We start from the raw sequence: 24,192 nt of genomic DNA, 5'->3' as shown, positions 1-24,192 counted from the left end.
TGCTATCCTTCCTCTTGGAAATCACCAGGGCACTAGGGTGTGACTTGCTGGGAATCTATCCTCAGGCCCCTTTTGCTATAAGAGTTCCTTGGAGGTGAAGACATTCTCATTGTTACTCTTTTTTTTTTTTTTTTTTTTTTTTTTTTTTTTTTTTTTTTTTTGCTTTTTAGGGCCCCATCTGCAGCATAAGGAGGTTCCCAGGCTAGGGGTCGAATTGGAGCTGCAGCTGCCAGCCTCTACCACAGCCACAGCCACACCAGATCTGAGCTGCATCTGCAACCACCTACACCACAGCTCACGACAACGCTGGATCCTTAACCCACTGAGGGAGGCCAGGAACCTGCGTTCTCATGGATACTAGTCAGATTCGTTAACCCCTGAGCCACGATGGGCCTTATTCTTATATTTAAGCAATAACCCTCCCCTGGGTTAGAGCTCTGATTCAACCGTATGTGTTGAATTTAGCTTTATAACAGTAGGAAGATGGAAGGCTTTTCATACAAGTGAAACATAGGAATAACAGTAGATGACATTAAGCACTTCCTATATCCCAGGCTCTATTATCTTCCCCAGTTTGCACATGAGGAAAATGGGGTCCAGAGAGGCTACCCTGAGAGTCGGCGGCAGGTTCTGTGCATTCACTCATTAGCGTACTCTCGCTCCACGGCTTCATACTGGCCCTCTTTCCACATTTTACCCATCTGCAAACGTCACGTGTCCCACCTACCCTCTTCGCACCCTCCCCTCTTCCGTTCTCCACTTGTGACCTCCTAACTGACTAGGGATAAGCGCGAACATCTCATGTTTCTCCCAATTCTGCTTCCCTAGCCCTACATCAACAAATTACTTTGAAGTTCTGTAGCGACCACATTTATGTCCAGTAACCTTTCTGCAACTGATCATGTCCGTGAAACTCACCAAAAATGATAAATATGCTGACAAACTGTCTAAACACATCAGTGTCCTTTGCTGAAAAACAGAGGAGTTTGGTTTCTATCCCGGTGAGAGCCCAGTCCCTTGAGAGTGATTTGTGAGACACAAGATTTGAGTATTTGAGAATCTCTGGTCTATAGCAAAGAGTGATCTAGACAGCATCAAGGCTGAAGTGCAGCAGCACTCAGGCTTTGTAGGTGGTAAGAATCTCGAAGTGCATTCCATTCATTCCTTCCCCCTCTCCTTCCTCCAGCCCTTGGAGATGATGGGTTCCAAGCCCCATTTCCCACCCAAGAGATCTCCCAGAACCCCCTTGGGTGCTTGTTGCTGTCATTATGCAAGCGGCTCAAGGACTCAAACCAAGGCCGAGACTCAACTCCTTCAATATCTAAGGACACGTTGCTGAGAATAGTTCTTGACCTCTCCTAGAGTCAGATATGGAAGGAGAAAAATGTCTCGGTCTTTCCTTGACACATCACATCTCTGTACCAGTTCGGTCACTCACTAACAATGTGCAAAACTGAGCTAACAGAGCTGGCTGTACACGGCCTCTCTTTACAGGCTTGGTCAATGGACACTCTCTGCCTCTACCCTATTCTCTTCCTCTCCCCTTTTCATCAATTAGTCCCCACTTTCCAATACTGGTTCATCTCTAAGAGAATCGACCTAAGAATTTATCAAAAATGAAAAATGAGAAACTCAGAAAGTATAACGGTAAGAAGGAGTTCCCACCGTGGCTCTGTGGGTTACAAACCCAACTAGTGTCCATGTGGATGCAGGTTCTATCCTGGCCCTGGCTCAGTGGGTTGAGGATCTGGCACTGCTGTGGCTGTGGTGTAGGCCAGCAGCTGCAGCTCCGATTTGACCCCTAGCCTGGGAACTTCCATATTTGGAGGATGTGGCCCTAAAAAGACAAAAAGAAAGAAAGAAAGTTCAACGTTAAGAAATAAAGAGAACTTAGAGTTCCTGTCGTGGCTCAGTGGTTAACGAATCCGACTAGGAACCATGAGGTTTTGGGTTCGGTCCCTGCCCTTGCTTAGTGGGTTAAGGATCCGGCGTTGCCGTGAGCTGTGGTGTAGGTTGCAGACGCGGCTCGGATCCCGCGTTGCTGTGGCTCTGGCGTAGGCCGGTGGCTACAGCTCCGATTCAACCCCTAGCCTGGGAACCTCCATGTGCCACGGGAGCGGCCCTAGAAATGGCAAAAAGACAAAAAAAAGAGAACTTGTTAAAGGGAAAAAGGTCAACAGGGGAAAAATCTACTTCCTAATATCCTGGGTCTCTTTTCCAGGTAGCTCTTATGTAAAAAGTGGACCCTAAATTATGGAGGCAAAGGTAAGCTCCGTCTCATCAGATAACATCTCTCCTGAAGAGCTGTGTGTTAAGTCAAATTCTATTTATTCATTTGACGTGTGAGAGACATTTTCTAAGTGTAGACTCTATGGCAGAATCTGGGGGCTAAAGGATAAGTTGACATGGACTGCCTTTTGAGAGATCAGACCTGTAAACAGATAACTAACTAACTACAAGTGCTCTAGAAGCTGAGAGGAGGAATAGAGAGTGGACACAGGACTAGACAGAGGCACAGACGCTGGAATCGGATATTACAAGCAGCGAGGGAGCACCTGGCTAAAGCAATCATACTTCCTCTCAAAGGCAGCCCCCTGAACTCTGCCACAGTGAAGCTCAGGGTTCCCTGACTAATGGAAAGCTCAGACTGTCAGTCTTAGAACCACAAAGAAAGTAGACCTGATCTCCGGAGGAGACAGTTTGGGGGTGGGGGGATGTGCTTGGGCTGTGGGATGGAAATCCTGTGAAATCAGATTGTTGTGATCATTATACAGCTACAGATGTGATCAATTCATTTGAGTAATAAAAAAGAACTATTAAAAAAATAAATAAAATCCGCTCTGAATATAAGAAAAAAAAAAAAAGAAAGAAAGTAGACCTGAAACTGCCGCAGCGGATCAGAGAGCAAACCATTATTGAAGAAAAACGATTTTGACTCATTTCAATAGAAACTTCAATTTCACATCACTGAGGAAAACCGACTTGCATAATGTTACTTTACAATAAAAACTGTAAAGCACTGAAGCACAGCCTCCAAAATTCCAGGAAAAGAGAAGCTCATTTTTTTTTAAGTTCAGGGAAGCACTGGCCCTAAGCAGATAGGCCTCTGGTGGTAGGTGGCCCCTGTGCACACAGGCCTAGTGGTCCCGGAAGCCCGAAGGCTCGAAGGCAGGCGTTCCAACCGAGCATGCTCACGCTGCTTGGCGTGGCTTCCAGGATCCCGGGAACTGGTCCCGCATCTGCAGGGCGCAGGGACAGGCTGGGCCACAGGCAGGAGCATCTGGAGCTACCTCCGGGCTGCCAGGGTCCATCCGGTCCGTAAATTCTATGTCTCCTTCCGTTAGATTTTATAAAAATGACCAAGATACACCTCAACTAAATAAAAGGCTTATGTTAAACTTCCAAATTTTATTTACAAGTTTTTGGTTTTTTAGGTTTTTTTTTTTTTTTTTGGCCCAACCCCTGGCATGTGGAAGTTCCCAGACCAGGGATGAAACCTGAGCCATAGCAGCAACCCCAGCTGCTGTGGTAACACCACCAGGTTCTTAAGCCACTGAGCCACAAGGGAACTCCCTATTTACGAGTTTTTACTGGTTCATAAGATAAACATTTGGTATGAAACTGTCCACATTAGATCTACTTTATATACAGTATGAACAGATGCTAATTTGTTAAAATTACGTATTAAATAGAATTCCAATCATATTTGTTGAAAAGAAAACTCACTGAAACTTGAAGCCAAGCATTTCCAATTTTTGCAGTATGGGAAAATTACTTTTTACTGTTTCTTTAAAGAAAAGTTAATTTGTCAAACCATAGGCAAACTCCCTTTTCTACAGTGGAAAAAGATGGGTTCTCAGAAACATGGAATTGGACTTGGTCTGTGGCTCAGCAAATGATTCTTTAACTCTTCTCTGAAGCCACGTACCCTCCCAGCTTCGTGGGAAGAGGTGGAGCCTCCTTGTTGGCCACAGGTGTGATGCTGGTCCCCCTGCACCTTCTCTCCAGAGACATGGACTCAGTCCCCAAGGCCCATCCTCTCAAAGCCACTCAGTGGAGAGGGACAGGGGAAAGATCTCTAGCAAATATTGTCCCCGTGCAGCAGCTGCTAAGAGCAGAGGGACTATGTCAACAAATCTCAGTCTCGGTTTGGGAGGCTGTGCTGTTTTCTGTCCTCATCTCCATGGCAAAGAAGGGCAGTTTCTGCTACCTGCACACCTGCTGGACCCTGAGTCAATGCAAACTTCACAGCCTGTTGACCTGAGAGTTGCAATTAACTGCTGATATTCTTCCTTTTTTTTTTTTTTTTTCTTCTTTTTACAGCCTCACTTGGACATATGGAGTTTCCCAGGCTAGGGATCGAATCGGAGCTGCAGCTGCTGGCCTACACCACAGCCACAGCAAACACCGGATCCTTAACTCGCCAAGCCAGGCTGGGGATCGAACTCACATCCTCATGGATACTAGTCAGTTCTTCACCCACTGGGCCACAACGGGAACTCCCGATATTCTTCTTGCTCAGGAATGGCTGGCAAATCTTATTCCTGGGGAGTTCAAGAGAACCAAGCGAGATGCTGGTGCTCACATACATGAACTAGCCTGATACAAGTAACCCAGACTTTGGGAGTTCCCGGGATGGCACAGCAGTAAAGAACCCAACTGGTATCCATGAGGACTTGGGTTCGATCCCTGGTCTCGCTCAGTGGGTTAAGGATCTGGCGTTGCCGTGAACTGTGGTGTAGGTCGCAGACGCGGCTCGGATCTGGCGTTGCCCAGACTTTCCTAAAGGCCATTGCTCGGCAGAACACTAATGCCACAAAGGTGTTAATAGGCAGGCAGCAAAAATAAAAGTGAGGAGTTCCTGTTTGTTGTACAGCAGAAGTTACCACTGCATTATAGATCAACTGTATGTCAACAAAACTTGAAAAAATGAAGACACAAAGTGAAGTGTTCCTTGGGCGAGTACGTTTGGAAAATGCTGAGTAGAATACAGTGAAGTAGATTTTTTTTTCTTCATGACAAGACCCCTCAGGGCTTTCCATGGGTTCAGGGTCACTGGGAACGTGTCTTTGCAATGCCTGCCCTCCCATCCGCAAGCACCTTCAATGGCCAAAAGCATCTGCACTTAGGAGTGACAGCAAGGAAAATTTGAAAACCTAACAATAAACATTTAATGAGCTCCAGGATAAAAATACCAGTCTGTTCTGCTGTTTTTGTTTTTGGCTGTGCCTGTGGCACGCAGAAGTTCCTGGGCCAGGAATGGAATCCACGCCACAGCAGTAACAGTGCCAGATCCTTTAACCTGCTAAGCCACCAGGGAACTCCAAAAATACCAGTCTGAGATCCCCCAAAGTTGAAAAGGGTCCAGGGGAAGAAGAATGTGGTAACTACACAGGTCGCTTTCAACTGGTTGACTGGTTTCAGTTCCAGGTGCTCCCCAAGACACCCCTGGCACAGCCTGCCCATAGCGTTGGACACAGCTCGATAGATAAAGCGCTCTCAGGTCACCTTTTGTTTTAAAGAACAGTTACAAGGAGTGCTTGCTTCTGCAGCACACATTCTAAAACCGGAATGATCCAGAGAAGCTTAGCATGGCCCTTTGCAAGGATGAGGCACAAATTTGTGAAGCCTTCCAGATTTTTGTACAGGTGGAGCAATAAAGCTGTGTTGTTTTTTTTTTTTAAAGAAGGAAAACAGAAGCCTTTCTTCCAACATAAAAAAGAGCAAGTGCAATGACTGAGTGTTACACACGTTTCTCAGAATTCGCTATGTAGGGTAATGTTCTTTTTGCAAACAATATGAACCATAAATTAATATGACCTTAATCTCCAACATCTAAATAACTCTGAAGCCAGAAACAAGGTAAACTCTGTTGACCAGGTGTCTCATCACATTGAAATTCCCATATCAAGGAAATATTCCTGGTATATAGAATTTCAAGGGTGCACAGGACAATCCATGTATCTATTGAGATACTGTCATAAAATGAGCAACTTGGCATGAGAGACCTTTAAGTCCCAGGCAGTTTTTGCAAAGATATTTATGGAACTGACCAACTGTATCCTTGGGGAAATGCCCCCTTGGGGAGAAATAGGTGAGAATGAATATCATTGTTACATCCGAAGATTTATAAACCTACTTTTCAGATCTGTTCATATTTTCATGACAAGTATCAAGGTTGCCAGAGAACCTAAATACCAAATTACAGGCATTACAATAAATATGTGTTACGTTTTATTTTATACATCACAGTTCATAGGAAATATGCAGGTTGTTTTTCATTTATGAGAATATACCATCATATATACACCTAGAGAAATATAAAATTAGATGCAAAAACCAGCATTCAAGTTCAGTTCTTCTGCATTTGCTCTACAATTGAGTTTACATGCATGCCTACACACACACACACACACACACACACACACACACACACACACAATCACTGATTGAAAATCTCCAATTAAAACCAAGATATCTTTTCTTTCCTTCACCTGGTTTTATAATTCTCTCAGGGACATGGGTAGAGTGCTACCTTTGGAGGGTCCAAGCAGAATAAAATATGATTTGCATTTTACATCCATAGCTGGCAAAAGCCAACAACTCTAAACAGATATTTTTATTATTTGTGTGACACAGCGTTATGTGTATTCAATTCACTCGCGTTAATTGTGACTACTTGAATGATGTTAACATCTTTTTTTTTTTTAGGGCCACACCCATGGCTTATGGAAGTTCCCAGGCTAGGGGTCGAATCAGAGCTGCAGCTGCCAGCCTACCCCACAACTCACGGCAACACCAGATCCTTAACCCACTGAACGAGGTCAGGGATCGAACCCAAGTCCTCATGGATACCAGTTGGGTTGTTACCGCTGTGCCACAACAGAAACTTCTGATATTATATCTTGACCTGTGCTTTAACTAACTGATCATATCCTTTTTTCCTTTTCGGCCATGCCTGCGGCATGAGAAAGTTCCCAGGCCAGGGATAGAGCCCGCAACATAGCAGTGACCCAAGCTTTAGGAGTGACAACACTAGATCCTTAACCACTAAGCCACCAGGGAACTCCTAACTAAGCATGTCCTGACTGGATGAATTATCGACTAATTCAGGGGCTAATGTTATAATTTTAAAATGCAGCTCATTACTTAGATTCCCCCACAACCACTTACAGGGGACTCTCACTTCATATTAGGTTAGAAGCACACAGTACAATATAAAAGGTAAGAATAAAAGAAAAATCTAAGAGATAAAAGCCATTTTCTTACCCAAGAATGAGAATTGAAGGAACTGGTGAGTGCTGTCTGTGGACACCAGATAGTCTATCCAGCTGACCTTTGAAGAAAGAGATATTTCTAGATCAAAAATAGTGTTCCTAGGAACACAAGGGAAGTCCATAATCATGAAACTGCACATCTATTTATTTTTCAATTTTTTTTAATTTGTTTTGCTTTTTAGGGCCACACCTGTGGCACACGGAGGCTCCCAAGCTAGGGGTTGAATCAGAGCTGTAGCTGCTGGCCTACGCCACAGCCACAGCAATTCAGGATCCAAGCCCTGTCTGTGACCTACACCACAGCTCACAGCAATGCCAGATCCTCAACCCACTGAGCAAGGCCAGGGATCGAACCCGCAACCTCATGAATACTAGTCAGGTTCCTTACTGCTGAGCCACAATGGGAACCTCTAACTGCACATTTAAAATAAAGATAAGGAGTTTCCATCGTGACTCAGCAGAAACAAATCTGACTAGCATCCATGAGGATGCAGGTTCAATCCCTGCCCTTGCTCAGTGGGTTGAGGATCTGGCATTGCTGTGAGCTGTGGTGTAGGTCACAGTCGCAGCTCAGATCCTGCGTTGCTGTGGCTCTGGCGTAGGCCAGTGGCTACAGCTCCGAATGGACCCCTAGCCTGGAAACCTCCATATGTGAAAAAAAAAAAAAGGTAAAATAAAGATAAGAGAAGCTTTGTCAACTACCAAGACCTCCCAGGTTAGAACTGACTTTTCCACACAGTGCTGCGGTTCTCAGAGCAGCGCTATGGGCTGGAGAAAGTGGGATTGCTCCTCGCCCAACAATGTTCTTAAACTGCCCTCATCTTCTCCATGAAGTCAAATAGCCTTAGTCTTCCCCTAATTTCGGCCCCCTCCAATCACAATGGCAGCCCACTTGACCAAAGGCCCTGAGCTTTCTGATGCTAACTGGTCCAGTTGCCTTGACACAAGCAAGCCCTGGAGATGACGCTAAGATCTGCCGCTACACAAACTCTCCTTTTTGTGCAGTTAGAGAAAAACCTTTTTACTTGCAATCCTTGACTTGACTTGGTTTATAGACATAGAAGTGCATGTCTTCCAGCAAGTGTTCTGGATTTTCTTTGCATTCAGCAGGGAGCATGCCTGCCTTCCAGGCGGCACACAAGCCTTGCGCTATCTGGATGGTACTAACAGACACTGAAGCCAAATTACACGATACCCAAATCTCTTTCTGATGTTTGCCAGACATAGTCTGCAGCATCTATGAGGCCCAAAGGTATGTGAAGGTCTGACATGGGAATGTGTGTCCAAAAAGATACCGCTGTTCTCAGGTTTTTCCAGAATCACGCAGCATGCTCTCTCGCACGTGCTGTCCTCAGAGTCCTCCCCCCACCGAACCCTCTAGAGCTCATGGTCCACTACCCTCTTGGGGCACTTTGCCACTTTCTAGGACATGGGGCCACTATCTGAGCCCTCGTCAGTCTCTCCCACTGGACTATGACGGCGAGCGATCTTCGTGAACCATTTAATTAAGAATCTGCTAAGTCAGTTCGCTTTGGTTTCGGTTCATTTGCATGAGGATCAATCAACTGGCGAGACAGACCAAAGGAAATTATACAAGAACCTCCTCACAGCAGCACTTTTTAAACAGGAAGATTCACACAGACAAACGCACAGAAATTCTGACTTTGCGTCAAAAACTTGAAAGTATTACCCGCTACACTGCAGTATTTTAGCCACTGGGGGTCTATATTTATTAAAGTTCATTCGACTTGGCACGCCATAGAAAGTTACCAAGGAAGCAAGAAGTCTGTTTTCAGGACACTGAGTCCTATGGCTCTGGCTCCTGGGTGTCTTCAGCCCATTTCAAGTGCTTCTATTCATTTAGTTAGTTAGTTATGTCCCAAACAGTTATCTACTCTGGGCCAGGCACTGTGCTGGCTATTTTTATTGCTGTCGTCATCAGCCCTTAAAGCTAAAAGACCCACAGAGAAACAATAATTATTTCAAAGAGCTACATAGGTGTCAAAATAATTCTCTAAAACTTGAGACGCTGGGATACTGCAAAGTGTAAGAATCCAATGGGGAAACTGATGTGGTCAAACAGGCCGGGTTCTCTCAACTGAAGATCTTACCATTCTCATTTAATGTATAAAGTAGCTGGGCACTACAGCAAATTTCCGAGAAGTGACTAATACGGTTAAACCAACTTGAAGCGCGAAGAGGCCAGGAGCTTCAGCAGACAGGCTGAGGAAAGGCTTGAGTTTAGGAGGGAGATGCTGCAGAAGGAACAGAAGAAAGTTCAAGAAAGGGATGGATTTCGGGCATGCTCTCAAAGAGGGAGGCCACACTGTGGCACAGCGGAAACAAATCTGACTAGCATCTATTAGGATGCGGGTTCGATCCCTGGCCTTGCTCAGTGGGTTAAGGATCCTGAGTTGCCGTGGCTGTGGCATAGGCCGGCAGCTGGAGCTCTGATTTGACCCCTAGCCTGGGAACTTGTGCTGCGGGTGTGACCCTCAAAGGCAAAAATAAATTAATTAATTAAAATAAAATAAAATGAGAAGAGACAAAACATGATGCGGAGGCAGGTGTGATACTGCGGTACAGCCCCCGGAGGCAGTGGGGGCTGAAGTGGCTGAAGGCAGCAAGACCAAGGATGTCCCTTCCCAAAGGCAAAGTGGGCTATGCGAGAGTTTGGAGAGAAAATTCACCAGCTGTAGGTTCTTCTACACAGGTAGGCATCAATGAAAGAAGGAAGAAAACCCACCCCGTACAGGAGAGGAGTTACTCATTCGACCACAGAGACATGAGAGACACTCGGATGCGGTCGTGGAGGTCCCGATGAGCCAGCGTGGGGAGTACATTACCCTACCAGAGGCAAGACTCATCACCAGGGTGCCCTAAGGGCATGGCCTCGGGATGCCAAGGCAATATGAGGAAGCCCAGGATCCGAAAGGAAACCAGGAGAGAGCTGGAAACTGATAAAGATGTGTGATAGTTTGCAGAATGTCAACGAACAGGCTCTGCGCCCCCGAACGCTACACCACTTCAGCCTGTTCCATTTGAGGACTCGTTTGTTCTTTCTCAAGAATATCTTGAAACTAAGAAGATTTTTTGCCGGTGTTCAATTGATCAGCAACAATAGCATTCTGCACAACCAGTTCAATCCGCTTTTCTTCCTAAGAAAACCTAACCTGGGCGATCTCCCTGCCAGCCCCACACAAAGCCTATCTGCTCAGAAAGGCTTAGCGGGCCTCTGTTAAGGGGCCCTTAGGACAAAGAAGAGGGATTTGCATAAAGGTGGTCAGCTGAGTAGAGCCCCTATTTGAGGCCCCTTAGAGCCTTGAAAGGGCCACTCTCCAACCTGGCAGCGTAATCCGAAGGGAGAGCTTTTGTCCCCAGGCTGTGGTGGGCCACTTTAGGCAGCTGACAATCCACAGTAAAACAATGCATGCACCGCCTCCTTTGGGTACAGCTAATGCAGCTGGCAGCCCGAGGGCCTGATGGCTTTCCCAGAAAAAAGCAGGACAGTTGTCAGCCTCAGACCCAAAAGGTGTGCAGTGAGGGAGTGCCCACTGCTGGAGCATCACTCGAGACAAAGGTCCTGGAGCCCAACCACAGTACTTCCTAAAGAGATCAGGGCCCTTTCAGCACCACGCAGCCCCTTGGAAAGTTCTGGAGAACTTGTCTAATCATTTCCCAAGTTTCTGGTTTCTTTCACTGATTTCATTTTTTAAAGGAAATTTATTTTCCTTGTCCTCTTTTGGAGAGTGCTAAATTTACAAAATAGAACGGAGACGCAAGGCAAACAATTCTACCACTCAGAGGCAAATACTGCCACTTCGGATGATTTCTTTCCAGTCCCTTTAATGTGGCTGTGAAATTGCTGTAAATACACTTTGTTTCCAGGGCAAGTCTAACCGATCCCTAATTTTCAACTAAGGAATAAGCCCTTTAGAAGTTAAGGGTTTCTCTTAACTTATTTTAACCCCCTTAACTTAAGGTAATTTCCCAACTTAACCTTCCGTTTTCCAAAATCTGATTCCACTGTTCTGTGTACCCTAGGCTGCCTTACCCCAAAAAAATCAGGGAAAGTGTCTCCCAGAATCTGTGAATATTTTTTCAAAAGGGGCCATATCCACTACGGAAAACCCACGAGCAGCAAAAATAATTTAAGATCAACATGTGATCTTATGTGCCAATATCACACGAAATATCAAAAAATATACACCACTTTAGTAAAAGGGTTCTCAATTTATTAGCTACACAGTTCTCAAATTAGAAAGACGGGCCACACAAAAAATGGAGTTCCCTGGTGGATCCGGCATTGTCCCTGCCATAGCGCAAGTTTGATCCCTGGCCTGGGAACTTCCAAATTCTGTGGGTGCCACAAAAAGGAAGGAAGGAAGAGGGCCCAAAGAAATCTTCCATTTCCTGAATGAAAAACCATGGACCACCTCACTTCCGGGGCTCTCCCTGGAATCCCTGCTGCTGACCTGGCTTTGCCCAGGCCAGACGCCCTCCTCCCAGCTCCGCAATCCCTTTCCTCAACGCTGATGGGTAAGACACAGCCACATTAAAGGGAAGCCCTGCAAGTGCCCTCCCTGACAGCTGCAATATCCTCCCGCTCAATACACCTCAAATACCTTCTGTGATCACATATGTTGTAACTTTACACGAAAGGTTCCAACTCGTTTCTCGCGGAAGGCACAGAAGAATGAAACAGCTCGCACTGAGAGTTTCCAGATTCTTGACGTGGATTGACTTTGTTTGGGAATTGCACCCCCAAGTCCAATCCCTTTGTGCAGCGGGGCCCTGCCACTTCCCCAGTCAGACTCCCGCCTATTACTCTAAGGTTTCTCGTGTCAAAGCGCTGTGTGGTCCGTGCCACACAGCAGAGCTCAAACCTAGGTTTCCTGAGATCGGCAAACAGAGTTGATACTAGAGAAGGCGAAGAATAAACAGCCTTGACTAAGTTCTGTCTGCTTGACCCAGCCTGGGGAGGATGATGAAGCTTTCACAGCTGATGCCTACGCTAAAGGATATATGTATCGCTTTCCATGAAGAAACAGCGGTCTTGCAAGTTCATTCTCCCAAATGGGAGACCTGAAGATGATAGCAAGTTAAAAAAAAAAAAACCAAAAAAACCTTGCTTAATCCACATTTTAAAAATTATTCATTGAGGAGTTCCCTGGCAGCCTACCAGTTAAAGACTCGATGTTGTCACTGCTATGGCACAGGATCAATCCCTGGCCTGGGAATTTCCACATGCATGGGGTTGTAGCCCCCCCCCCCCCACAAAATCAATGGAAAAATAATTTTTAAAGAAAGTAAAACTTTCATTTAAAAATATTATTAATCAAGTAGCTTAACAAGGAGAGGTTGCAAAACTAGTGGAAAATCAGACAGAAGGAGACCAAGATGGTGGAGGAAGAAGATGATGAGCTCACCTCCCCTCATGAACACATCAAAAATGCATCTACGTGTGGAGCGATTCTCACCAAAAACACACCGGAGACTGGCAGAAAGACTCTTCTACAACCAAGGCTGTGAAAAGATATCCGCATGGGAGTTCCCATTGTGGCAAAGCGGAAACGAATCCGACTGGTGTCCATAAAGATGCAGGTTTGATTCCTGGCCTCAATCAGTGGGTTAAGGATCCGGCGTTGCCGTGAGCTGTGGTCTAGGTCACAGATGGGGCTTGGATCCCGCATTGTTGTGGCTGTGGTGTAGGCCAGTGGCCTCAGCTGCAATTTAACCCTTGGCCTGGGAACTACCATACGCCATGGATGCAGCCCTAAAAAGACAAAGAAAGAAAGAAAGAAAGAAAGAAAGAAAGAAAGAAAGAAAGAAAGAAAGAAAGAAAGGAAGGAAGGAAGGAAGGAAGGAAGAAAAGAAAGAAAGAAAGAAAGATCCATATGGAGTCAGGAAGGAAGGAAAAAGAAGCAATTAGGTTGGGACCTCGGAGTGGACCCAGAAGAGGAGGGGGCATATCTAGGGCTCAGAGATGCTCCCTGGGAAATGGGCAGTTCTGATCACATAATGGGCATCTCGGTCCTGGGGCTGGACACTGGGAAGACCCCTGAGCTGCTTGGAAAACCAGCGGGACTTACAGGAAGGCTGTACGAAACCGAGACTTCTCTCGCAAAGAGCGTGCACAAGTTTGCTCACTCCTGCGCCCGGAGGGTGTTATGCTAGCGACATACCTCAGAAGAGAAAGACAAATACTGTGAGATGTCATTTATACAAGGAATCTCAAACCACAACAAACTCGTGAAGATAACAAAACAAAACAGACTCACAGATATAGAGAACAAACTAGTGGTTATCAGTGGGGTCCTGGAAGGGAGAAGGGGGCACGAAAGGGTGAGGGCATGAAGAGGCACAGACTACCATGTACCAAATAAAAAAAGCTGTGGGGTATATTGTACAACACAGGAATACAGCTAATATTTTATAATAGCCTTAAATGGACTATAGTCCATAAAAACATTAAATCACTGTGTCGTTCACCTGAAACTTACATAGTATTGTAAATCAAATACTCTTCAATACAAAAGTCAAAAAAATGTAAGTGGACATCGACAAGATTCTCAAAGTCAGGGAATCAGGTCCCAGCTCTGCAGTACCTGTGTGACCTTAGGCAAGTCACCTGGCCTCTCTGTGCACCTGTAAAATGGTGCTAGGCTCTGACCTCACGAACCCATAAGGTCACTCTTGGGAGCTTTAGATACCATCAAGGAGGGGAAGTTCTGTGGCCAGTCTAAGGCTCACACATTAACAAGGAGAAAAAACAGCAGGAAAACACACTGGGAATTCAACACCTCTTGGCTTTCTCCTTAAAACAAGAGTCTTCGTGAATTCAACAAATATTGCAGTAACTAAAACATACATTGCCAAAAATTAACAACAAAAAGGAAAAATCTTGGGACTTTATGCACATACATATATTATGATTAAACATCAACCCAGAGAGAACACTAATCAAGTTGATGAATTTATGCTTTCATTTCCAAAGCTAAATATTAGCTTGATTGAGTCGTATCTAGTGTGCCTTGATGTCAGGGATTAGCATATGAAACGCTGCCTGCCCTCCTAGAGGTATAACTTGTACGGTTAAACCATGGGGTACATTTATTAGCGGTCACGCACACTCTATAATTAAAGAACAACCTGTTACTTAGTGTGCTTAATTGTTAGAATCAGAGGAAAAACTCATCCAAAGCAGTCTTCCCTAGTGGGATATTAGCAAGACTCAGGTCAGGACATATACTCCATAAATATGTATCCAACAACAAGAACAGTATTTCCCATAAATAATATTAGTAAGTCAATTTAATATTTATGCAGTGTTTCTTACAGAGATCCACACCTCTTGATAAAGGACGAAGGGAAACTGTAAAGTTTTCTTGCAGAGTCTAAACTGGGGGAACGGCTTCACAGGCGTCTAATGTGCTCTACTACACAACCCGACAATGATGTGGCTCTCGTCTCTCAAGAGACGTTCTGGAATTATCACCTTGCAAACCCAGGGGGAGCCTTTGTCACATGCAGCTCCCGCCTACCAACATTCAGACAGAGCACAAGTCACAGACAGACAGACAGAGCAGTTCTGAGGACTAGAGCAGATAGACAGGACTCAGTTTTCCCACGCTGGAGCCATAAAGAGATGCCAAGAGTCCACAAAAACCTCGACGACTCTGGGTCTTAATTTCCAGCTCAGTCTGTTGACCGATGGAAGGGTACGGTTCTCTCCCATCTCTGCAAGGACCAAGCCTGTGCTCAGAGGCGGGTATCTCTCTGAGTCATGACTGATCGATGAGGGGCTTGGTACCCAGGCCTTCTCATCACTAAGCCCAAAGGCCTCTCCAACCTGGCCTCATTGGCCCATGTACTTTCAAAATCATGGGTCAAATGTCTTCCAACTCTTCCCTGCAGATTCAAGGAAAGGATCCTCGGTATGACCACACCCCGAGCCTCCCTTTTCTTCGAGAAGAGGCAGAGAAACAAGCGAAATGACACTATGTACCTCGGACACAATTAGACTGTTTTCCCACAGCAAGCTCTTCAATTGGCAGTATTTATTTCTCGTGTGATCACTGCCAATGCCTTCTGGAGTAATTAAAATAAACTGGCTACCCATTTGCCTGCAGCATTTTATAAAAACACGAGGAATTTGTGATTACTTAGAAAACGACATTTTCTCCTTTGTACAGCTGTAGCCCTGGGTGAGAGAAGACCTACTAAGCGGTCCTACCACTGCCTGGGATGGATATTCAGCCTGAGAATTCCCTCTGTCATGATATTCAGAGTTAAGCAACCAATTTCAAAATAAGAGAGAAGAAGTAGGGCCGAAGCAGGTGTTGCTTCCACCAAGAATAACAAGGAGAAATGTATGGGCATACTATACTATTTACCTATGAAAACCTTTCACAGCAGTGTTTAAAAATGTATCTTCCTGATAGAAATAGCCACATTCATAAAGGCAAGGATCCCCAAAGAGAAGCAAAGTAACCAGCCAAGATGAGAAGAGCCAACTGCCCTTCAGTGGGTCCTCACACACAGCCCCCCCATTGACCTCACCCGCCACCCAAGGTCTCCTGGAGGGAACCACACCTCAAGCCACTGTGCTGTATAAGCAAAGGGCCTATTCGTTTTAATTCAATTGTACGTTAAATAATCCCAGTTGCCCAATCCAGACCCCTGGGCCATCCCAGCCTGCCTGCTCACACTGCTCTCCCAACATCCAGCAACTGGAACTCCGGGAGCCTCATCTGCCATTTTAAATGGGGAAAAAAAAAAAAAAAAAAAAAAGGTAACATCCTATTCTTTCGAGGGGTAGTCACTATATGAAAAAGTTATTTATTTATTTTTATTGTTATTTCCCCAATACAATTTTTTTCTACTGTACAGCATGGTGACCCCGTTACCCATGCATGTACACATTCTATTTTCTCCCATTATCACACTCCATCGTAAGTGACTAGACATCATTCCCAGTGCTACACAGCAGGATCTCATGGCTCATCCATTCCAAAGGCAATAGTCTGCGTCTATTAACCCCAGACTCCCCATCCACCCCTCCTCCCCCCCCTTGGCAACCACACTCTGTTCTCCAAGTCCATGATTTTCTTTTGTGTGGAAAGGTTCATCCACGCCGTATATGAGATTTCAGATATAAGTGATATCATACGGTATTTGTCTTTCTCTTTCTGACTACTATATGAAAAAGTTGATCCTCTTATTTCATTTTGTTTAAAGAAATAGGTTGAAAAATAATAATGCAAAATTTCCCTGATTGGTATCATGAAAATTATTCTCGTGTTCAAATTCCTTCTTCATGTCTGTGGTCAGAGAAATGAGTGATCTGCTGCTGAACCAACCCCAGACAACCAGCAGGGAAACGATACATACCTTGCCCTCTCAGTTTTCTCTCTTCTTCTCTTTTTCTCTGCCAGCCTTGCCAGATTTCACAGCTTTCTGTTTTCTTCTCTTTGAGGTTTTGCTTCCACCTGAGAAAGAGCAAAATTTCTTGAAATCCTAAAAGTCCTGGCTTCTCGTACTTGCTCACAACCTCCAAATCACTTAGCACCTTTTATCATACTTCCCTAGTTTGCTAGCCACTAACCTCGCCACGGCCGCCACCTTGGCCAACACCAGCACCTGGGCATTCCTGTTTTAACCTGTTTATGACCTGATCACATTTCATGGCGATTTATTTTTTTTTTCCTTTTGGATAGCCCCATTTTCAAACCCCTAGCACATGACTTCATGGTAGTTTTACTTTCAGAGTCAAAAACTATGTCGGTATTTACAAGCAGAATTTGAACACATAGAATGAAGCCAGTATGTGTTTGCCAGTAACAAAATAAAACTGGGGACCAGACTGCTGGCAAAATCATTAAGTAAATTAGCTACCTATATAGTAGGTTCATCGGATCCAATTATTAAATAAAAACTCCAATTTTTAAATTCATAGAAGAGTTGAAAGCCACAGCTGCAGCCCTCCCCCCTACAACCAGGTCTTTCTTTTCTTTTCCGGACAGAAAAGAGAATTCAAAACTTCAAGAGTCCCTTCCTTCTCTCAACCAACTTGACTATGTTCTTCAAAAGATGGACGGTTTCAGAAACATCAATTTACATAACTCAAACCGTTTTAACATAAGTGGTTCTACCAACCATAAAAGATTTTCCTCAAACTGAGTTGTCGACCTAGTTTTTGTTGACTTCGTTTACTTTGATGGTGTCCTCTTTACTTACTGCTATAGGGGCGTTTATTTCTAGGCTTCGGTCACATATACTGCAGCTTTTTAAGTCCACAGATGTAGCTTCTGCTTGCATGTCGGTATTGCCCCTTTTCCAAGAAAGCGTTTTCTGGTCTGACCGGGCATTCTCTGGTCTCAGTTTTGATACACTCTCACACAGACACACCCCAAAGCCAATGCACTCAAAACCAAACAAAAACAAAAATGCCCCACTAGTGTGAAAGGATATATGCGCCCCAACGTTATGGCACCATTATTTGCAATGGTTACGACATGGCTGCAAGCAAATGTCCATCAACTAATGATTGGGTTAAGAAGATGTGGTAAGTATATACACAGGAATATTTCTCAGCCATTAAAAAGAATGAGATACTGACATTTGTGACAACATGCAGGACTTAAGGCTACAATATTAAGTGCAGTAAGTCAGACAGAAAAAGATAAATATATGATATCACATATATATGGAATCTAAAAAATAAATTTGGGGTTCATAGATGCAAACTATTGCCTTTGGAATGGATAAGAAGGAGATCCTGCTGTGTAGCACTGGGAACGATGTCTAGTCACTTATGATGGAGCGTGATAATGGGAGAAAAAAGGATGTATATATGCATGTGTGACTGGGTCACCTTGCTGTACATAGAAAATTGACAAAACACTGTAAACCAGCTATCAGGGAAACAAATAAAAATCATTATTAAAAAAAGAAAAGAAAAGAAATAATAGGAATGATCTTATTTACAAGAGAATCAGACTTACGCACATAGAAAACAAACTAGTGGTTACCAAAGGGGAGTGAGGAAGGGGAAAGCAATTATACCATTATCTCGTCATAATATATGGTGGAACACAATCTGCAAAAAATAATCACTGTGGTGTACACCTGAAATTAACACAATATTTTAACCCCATTCTACTTCAATTTGAAAATACCACTGAAATGATACAGTATTAAAATTTTAATATTAAAAAAAAAAACCCTCAAGTAGCTCCTTTGAAAAGCTACCCTTGTGACATGGTGTTCCAAATCAGAAAGTCTGCAGTCCCACAGTGTGCCCACGCTGAGTCTACTCAAGGTGAGTAGTCTCTTGCTTTCCACCCCACCTCAACTGTGCTAAGGGAGGCCCAACTGGAGCCAACTGCCCAGGGGAGTGTCTGGCTCTGCGACCCCGTCATTTCCTTCCAAAATCTGTTTCTGAGGTTTAGGTTGATGCTGGGAAATTTCTCAAAATTCCTGAAGAAGATTCAAAGAGTACCTCCCGCTGCTTGTGATGGCTGCCTTATGGAGGCCTTAAAACTCCAGGCTTCCCACAGAGGCACCCCAGGGCCCTCACAGCCAACCCTCCCTCCCGGGGTGCTGAGGAAGACGAAGGCCCAGGGGAGATGGTCTGTCCAAGGGGCTCCCACAGCAAGAGCAAGATGGCGCCACGCCACCCAAGGCCTTTCACCTCCGTGTGGCCCTCACCTCAGGATGGCCCCGGCCCACTCGGCTGGCCCTGTCCAGAGCCTCCACTGCAAGCAGGGGTGGAGTGAGGGGTGGGCGGAGTGAGGGCGCTGAAGCTCCTCCTTGGTGCCCAATCCTCACTGAAGGCCCTGAAAGTCTGAAAACGAAGAGGTGCCTCAAACAGCGAAACCGCCAAGGGAGCGAGGCTCCCAGGTTGCCAAGCAGGGGTGAGGAGCCTTTCCACCCAGCGAGGTGTCTGATGGCGGGAGGTCACTTCCGGGACAGGGTTGGGTGAAGCTCCTTCCGCCCCCTCAGCGCCGAGTCACAGCGCCCCACCCAGCCCAGGCCTCGGCCCTCCCTGGATCCCGGGGCTCTAGGCGAGGCGCACCTGATGAGGGTTGTGGAGCTAGAAGACACAGGTCCTGTCAGTCCAATCTGGGCTCCACTGAGGAACTAAAGCCGCTCAGATCTCATCCTAATCTGGAGGGCTGTTGTAGCGGCAGAGGAACCACACTTCGTCCGTGGCTGCGTGGCCGGTTGAGTATCCAGTCCTGCCAGGTTGACGCCGCTCGCAGGGCAGGCTCAGTGGTGCCTGGAACCCCAGAGGTCAAAGGGAGATCATGTGAGAAATGTGTCCCTGCGCCTGCCAAACACAAGGCCACCCAGACCTGAAGGCAGCGTATCTCACACAGTCTGCCCTCCTTGCCGCCCTTTCCCTGGGGAGACACTGGCCACAGCTTTGCGGGGTTACCCTCAGTTACATGATTTGATGTCTCAGGTTTGTTCCTAAAGACTCTTTAGGAAAGACCATTACACAGCCTCTCTTAGCCACTCATTCCAGAATCAAATAATCCTCATCAAGGAAGAGATTTAACACTACTTGTTCCTTGTCTCAAGCTGGCCCATTTGGAGACGAGTTAAAAGAACCTTCAAGGACTTGAAAGATTGAAACTCAACTTGAATTCACATCCAGCAGGATGAACAAACTAAATGTTAGTCGACCAACACCACTGATATGAAACTTTGTTCATCATAGTGACCACCCTTGCCTGTCATACAAGGAGGCCGTGCCCCAAAAAAGTCTCTAGAACTTTCTGTCTTTGATGCCATCTTTCTGATTTTCAAAACTGGATCACTTAAGCATTTCACAATGTAGCTGTTTATCAAAACGTCACGTTATACATCGTAAATGTGTATTTATTTAAATTTGTAAATCCTATCTCATTAAATGTCGGGGCGGAAGGGGGTGGGTTGGACCACTCTCTGGAGTAGTCTTTGGATGTATTCTTTTCTCCATACTGAAATTTAAAATAAAATTCTAACCTTTTATGGGGTTTAGGGAGAAGTTCCTGAGCTCAGTTTCAGGAGGGACTAATTGTAAAATAGCATGAGTCTTCCCGAAGTGCCTTTTAAATAGACCATCTTAGAGCTTTCAGGCAAACAAACTCTAATGATTAGGTTTAAAACCTTCAGCGTGGCATAACATCTGAAATAACCAGGAAATGATAGAGCAAAAAGATGTTTAGTGATGCAGGCATTTATGTAACACTTCCCAAATCCTAAAGCACAGTGTTGCATGAGGGGCTGAAAAGTCAAGTCCCATCTTCACCAGCTTTCATGTTCTTTTTTATCCTTGAACAAATGGATTCTTTCAGTGCCAGATTACATGTAACAGGGTAATGATAACGGGCATATGTAAGTTGTGCTTGTCACATGTATAGCCCATCATCAGCATTCATTAACTTTAATTATGCAATTAGTACCAAGGGGTCAGAGACAACAGTCACAAGAGAGGGATTATTAAATGCATTAATCCTAATAACCATCAGCGGAGCTTCCTCGGAAATGAAGCATAACTCACCCCCCAAAGTAGAGAGGTCAGCAACGGCAGAGCAGGAAGAGCTTGGGCTTAAGTATAAGTCCTGGCCAGTCCTGGAGAGGGTCACTGATGTCTCTAAAGTCAGTGTCCTTCTCTGGATGATGGGACCAATGTAAATTATACCAGCCTCCTAGAGTTGGGAGGATTCAATGGGATGGTGCAATTAGAGTACCTGGCATGGGGCCGACGAGGAAGGAGGCTGTGGTCAGTGGGGCTCTAAATCACCATCAGGAACCACAAGAGAACACTCACCAGTGGCAGCGAGGGCTTCCAGACGCCCATGCCTTGCTGAATACAGGATTCGAGGAAATTCCGGTGGTCTTGCTGAGAAGTACCATCTTACCTCTGTTCTCTCTATCGAGGGATCTGCCAATATCAGAGATTAGGTAGGCACTCTTCTTCAAAGAAAGGACACTCATGAGTTGCCTCTACTGCAAGCTCCCAAATTCCATGAAAGTTGATAAAGAAATTCTCTGGAAGACAAAAAACCAAGTGATGTAAGGTTTTATCTCTGTGTGGTCTGCCAGCTGTTTGGTTCATCCCCAAAGGAGGTAAATATCCCATTTTCACATCTCTTAAGGGAAAAAACACACTTGTACAAATCGACATCAAGTCACTCCTGGATTATAAGAACACCCACACCCTCATCCGTCTCCACTCAGACACCATTTCGTGGAGCTCTACTACATCTGAAATACTTATTTATCATTGCGTGACTTGAGTTTCCATTAAAAGTCCTCCATTTTTCCTGGTAAGATATTAATATGTAGTGGTATGCCTTAATGAACTATAGTCTATTTTACTTGTGGGAAATTCAATGATAAATACATGAAAGGAAGTTAAGGAGTGCTAGCTTAATTCATTTTGAATTTTTTTTTAAATCTATCAATGAATTCTGGAAAGATCCTCCTTTAATGTCCTTATGCTTTTCAGTTCTATCCATCGAGTGGAAAGTGGATGGCTTCTTTTTTGTTACTTATGACATTCTCCATTAAGCCAGGAGAGCATGCCTGAAAAAAGATCTGCTTTTAGATGCCAAGCCTCTCCTACATAGCATGGTTTTGGTTCCCTGGAAAAAATTCCAGAAACAGTCATGCTTCCTGGCACTAAAAATACAGTTTAGGCAAAAAAGGGTGTGTGCACTGTCTCCCCCATCATCACCCATTTTAGTCCCTGCTGGCATCAGGTCTAACCTGTACTCTTTTTTTTTACCCCCTGCTGGATCCTTAGCCTACTGCACTGGGCTAGGGATTGAGGGGCTGGAACCCATGCCTCTGCAGCGACCCAAGCAGCTGCGGTCAGATTCTTAACCCACTGTGCCACAGGGGAACTCCCCTAACCTGTACTCTTGACTGAAGTCCCTTCTATCCATACTCTTATTCTTTACCCAGCAGCCAGAGTGACCACTAAAGAAGTTCATGGCACATAATTCCCATGGCGAGGATAACTGTAGGCTTCCCCAATACCATCACTATTCTAATACCCTCCCAATTGTAATGACTGCTTCTCTGTCCTTACTCCATAACAGTTAGAAGATAGATAGGTAGATATATGTAAGATATATAATCTTATTAAATCTAAATCATAGTCATATAAAATTTTTATATATATCTTATTTATGTACAATATATGTTTATATATACAAATCTTATGTATATAGTCTTATAACATACATAATCTGGGGCTGCTTTATATAGGTGTGTGTGTGTGTGTGTGTGTATATATATGTATATATATATATATACATATATATATATGAAATCTTTTTTTTTCTCTTTTGGCCACCCCCACGACATATGGAAGTTCTCAGGCCAAGGATCAATTCCGGGCTGCAGCTGAGACCTACGCCACACGATGGCAACACCAGGTGTTCAACTCATTGTGCCATAGCAGGAACTCCTATAAAATCTTATTTTATCTATACCTAGCTATCCATATTTGCTTTAGCTTTTACTAAATATTTTTGATGTGGCAAACTATGGAAGAGACATATTCTGGCATTGGAACCCAGAAAAAATATAATGGTCCTTTATAGGAGGTAGTTAACTAAAAAGAAAAAAAAAAAAGATGCTAAAATATGTTCTCAGCAAGCCTAAACACCTATGCTTTCTTCTTCCTGTACTCTCAACTTGACGAGAATACGTTCATATTGCAATTATCTGTGCTCTCCAACCTACAGAGTGTTAGTGAAGCTCTGAAGGGGCTCCCACAAGGATGGGGGCAGGTGAGAGTAGAGAACGTGCTGAGGATCCCGCCTCGGTGCTGCGGGCAGACGCAGGCTGGCCCCTCCTAGACGGTCTGGCCCCAGCCCCTCACTTTCTAACCAAGGACGCTGAGGCCTGTGGAATCCCTGAGAGGGACTGTGCTGAATCCGAGCGCAAGAGCTTGGCTGTGCTGGGATGGCCAGCCGGGGCTGCTTCCACCTCACAACACGCAGCATGAAAAGGCTGCTTTGAAACCAAGGAAGTACTAGCCTCTGTCCTCAATCCCCAACAAACAGAATGATGGACGTAAACTCACGCCTATCAATAATTACATGACATGAAACTAGTCAGAAGACCTCAATTAAAAGATAAGAATTGTCAGATTGGAAGAACAAAGCAAGGCTGCCCCCTATTCTTTATTTTATAAAGAGCAAGTACTAGTAACCGGAGATAGAGTAATAGTTCCTAGTAAAAAAAGAGAAGAATTCGAGATTCATCTTCAACTCAAGAAGGCAACACAGAAAACAATTCCATTTACAATAGCCTCAAAGAGAATAAAATACATAGACACGAAGGTAATGAAGGAGGTTGCCCTTTGCACGTACCTGCCCTGTGTGTCTCTTCCATCTCGCTGTTTCTGAATTAATCCTTTTATGATAAACCGATGATCCAATTTGAAAGAAAAGAAAACAAAAGGGAAAAATAAAAGGGCATGTTCCTGGGATATCTCCAACAGGGAACACTCTGGTTCAAGTTGACCAGAGAGTGCTCTGGCTCCGTGCCACTGAAGCCCTTTAAAACAAATTTTTTTATTACATTGATTTACAGTGTTCTGTCTACTTCTGCTGTACAGCAAAGTGACCCAGTCATATACACATATATATATACACAGTCTTTTTCTCACATTATCCTCCATCGTGTTCCATCACAAGTGTCCAGATAGAGTTCCCTGTGCTATACAGCAGGAGCTCATCTTATTGGAATCTAAGGGGTTGCTCCTATGGGTACGTGGCACGTGCATATGCCCTGCGTGGCCAGGCCCTCAGGGATTTGGAGGGAGTTACAGGTGGCTTTGGCGTCACAGAGCAGGATGAGTCTCCATAGCCCAGTTTCCCAAGGCAGAACTTTCATTTTTTAAAAT

At 44.7% G+C, this 24,192-nt stretch overlaps 1 protein-coding gene and 1 non-coding gene across 2 annotated transcripts in view; one reads left to right on the top strand and one right to left on the bottom strand.

Moving 5' to 3' along the window:
* PASD1 (PAS domain containing repressor 1) overlaps positions 1–19,217 on the bottom strand; it is a 94,166-nt gene extending 74,949 nt beyond the window's left edge. The window contains exons 1-3 of the mRNA XM_085007586.1: positions 18,990–19,217; positions 16,671–16,768; positions 7,270–7,336 (exon numbers count right to left, since the gene is read on the bottom strand). The gene's annotated coding sequence lies outside the window, so the exon portion shown is untranslated. The remainder of the gene's footprint in view (positions 1–7,269; positions 7,337–16,670; positions 16,769–18,989) is intronic.
* On the top strand, positions 5,537–5,642 carry LOC146394827 (U6 spliceosomal RNA). Its single transcript, XR_014835973.1, has one exon. It is a non-coding gene; the product is annotated as a U6 spliceosomal RNA (small nuclear RNA).
* Positions 19,218–24,192: the final 4,975 nt, after the last annotated feature.

This window comes from Sus scrofa, chromosome X, assembly GCF_054392235.1.
Source record: "Sus scrofa isolate SSC_HxYL_T2T_F1_AM1 chromosome X, Sscrofa_HxYL_maternal_Yorkshire_Landrace_v2.0, whole genome shotgun sequence".
In the NCBI taxonomy this organism is placed as follows: Eukaryota; Metazoa; Chordata; class Mammalia; order Artiodactyla; family Suidae; genus Sus; species Sus scrofa.
The sequence above is the reverse complement of the archived record's forward strand: the minus strand, read 5'-3'. Positions and strand labels throughout refer to the sequence as shown.